Source organism: Parus major, chromosome 8, assembly GCF_001522545.3.
Source record: "Parus major isolate Abel chromosome 8, Parus_major1.1, whole genome shotgun sequence".
Taxonomy (NCBI): Eukaryota; Metazoa; Chordata; class Aves; order Passeriformes; family Paridae; genus Parus; species Parus major.
In genome coordinates, this window is record NC_031777.1 from 9985120 (window position 1) to 9987367 (window position 2248).

Consider the following 2248-nt stretch of genomic DNA (forward strand, 5'->3'; position numbering starts at 1 on the left):
TGATGCAGGCCCTTCCCTCGGGTCCTGCCACCGTCACTCCGGAGCAGTGTCTGCCCCTCCTCTTCCCCTCACAGGGAAGTTACAACTGCAGTGAGGTCTCCCCTCACTCTCCTCCAGCCAAGCGAACACTGACAGTGAACAGGCTGAACATCCAAGTGACCACTCCTCATGGCTTCCCCTCAAAGCCCTTCACCATCCTTGTGGCCTCCTTTGGACCCTCTCCAACAGCTCAGTGTCAGTTTTATATTGTGGCACCCAAAACTGGCCCAGCCCTGGAGGTGAGGCCGCCCCAGTGCAGAGCAGAGCGGGACCATCCCCTCCCTCGCCCGGCTGTGATGCTGTGCCTGGTGTCCCCAGGACAGGGATGTCCCTCCTGGCTGCCAGGGCACTGCTGGCTCGTGTTCAACTTGCCATCGACCAGGATCCCAGGGCCCTTTCCATGGTGCTGCTCTCCAGCATGGCATTTCTCACCTGCAACATTTGTAAAACGGTCACACAATTACTATTTCTTTCCTGAAGTGCTCTGAGCACAGACTGCAGCACCCTGTTTTGTCACTAGGCAATGCAGATCTCCTCCTCCGCTAATCCTGATTTTCAAGCTCTCCAAAACCCACACCCAACAGCTTTGCCTTTCCTGGGAGTTTCCTTGTTTGCAGTAATGAGTGGGAAGTTCAAAGCAAGCTGGGACCATCCCAAATACGTTTCTATGGTAAGTAAAGAGTTGCAAACAACCAGAGAACAAGATCTTCCATCGGCTGTCTTCCCACAGGATGCTACTATATGTATCTTCACTAAAACTTAATAGTATGATTGCCCCCCAAAGCAGGGCCACCAACTACTGCTACCTATTCTTCCATATTTCTTCCTGATAGTTCTTGAAATCTCTTCCCAGAGTATAGGAATTTGCTGCTTACCTGTGAAACATCCAACATTCTGAGCAGGAAACAGAATAATTTTAAATTAATAATTTTGCTTTCAGGTCTGTAAGTGGGAAGAAGCTTTATCTTTGTTGCCATCCAGAGATAGTCTCATAGATTTGGTCTCGGGACCTCCACTTAAAACAAAGCTACTGCACAAAAGATTAGTAAACTACTGTAAAATCACTATAAAATCAAGATTAAATTTAAAAGCCTACATGTGTTTACCTAGAATTTTGTAGGTTAAACAAAGCTTTAAATGGACTTTTTGTATCTATGCTCAGTAAAGTTATACATCCCACTCAGTTTAGACAAAACAGTCCTGTTTTTCCACACTCCTCCTCATTTATCATCTCTACTGTATCATATATATTGGAAAACAGTTTTATTTCTATAATTGCATTTTCTCTTAAGCAGCACCTCCAAAGACAACTAAGCAACAAGCAGCTTTACAAGTAAACAGAAGAATTCCATGTTTTACCAGCAAATCCATGTTCCTGGGAAGCGAAGCTGGGACTTGAACAAAAGGAACCATCTGAGTTCCACATTCCTTGCACATGCCTGGCAGGGTCACTGCTTCGCAGCCAAGCACACTCCTTGCTGGACAGCCTTTGGGAAATTTCTTTGTATTCCTGTTCAGAAAGAAGCGAGAAAAAATAACATGATTCCCCTCTGCCCTTCAACAGATGCTCTGCAAAACAGTTCATAAGTAGACTTGACCTCACGGACATTTTGTGAATGTGACAGAGAATCCAGTTCAGCTTCAGTAAAATCCCTGACAACTTTCCCTGGATCGCTGATGCATGGCACACATGCCTAATTTAGACAAAAATAATAAATTAAAAAGCCATACATCAGCTTGTCAGAAAATTGCCACCATCTCCATTTTGGCAAGGCCTACCAGCACACTGCAGTGTGTTCACAAGCACTCTGTCCAAATGCTGTATTTGCATTTTAATATCTCACCACTACATATAAACACAGAGCAACCTCATTGACTGTTCACCATAATGACTCTGAGATGCCATTATCTTTTGATAATTACAAAAATGTAACTGAATGTGGGAGGACAGATAGAGATAGTGCTGAAGGCAATCTTGCCCCTGATAAATTGCAGCTGTGCCAATTACCAAAGATTGGGAACAGCCTTGCCCTCACAGCTATGTCCAATAAGGGTGGGAGTTCTAAAAGAGTGGGTTAGCTGGCCAAGGGAGCTGGAATCTTGCAAGGGACCGAAAGAATTTAGCCAGTCCTGAAGGAAGAGAGAAGAAAGAGCCAGTGCTGCGTGGAGCTGCCCATGGGAAAGTGACAAAGAAAAGATATGCGAGCCC

General features: G+C 45.2%; 1 long non-coding RNA gene across 1 annotated transcript; it reads right to left on the reverse strand.

Annotated features, from left to right (window-relative positions):
- Window positions 1-372: 372 nt before the first annotated feature.
- LOC117244771 lies at window positions 373-2235 on the reverse strand. The gene is made up of 4 exons (XR_004498481.1): window positions 1819-2235; window positions 1647-1733; window positions 1399-1549; window positions 373-471 (listed from the first exon to the last, which is right to left on the reverse strand). It is a non-coding gene; the product is annotated as an uncharacterized LOC117244771 (long non-coding RNA).
- Window positions 2236-2248: the final 13 nt, after the last annotated feature.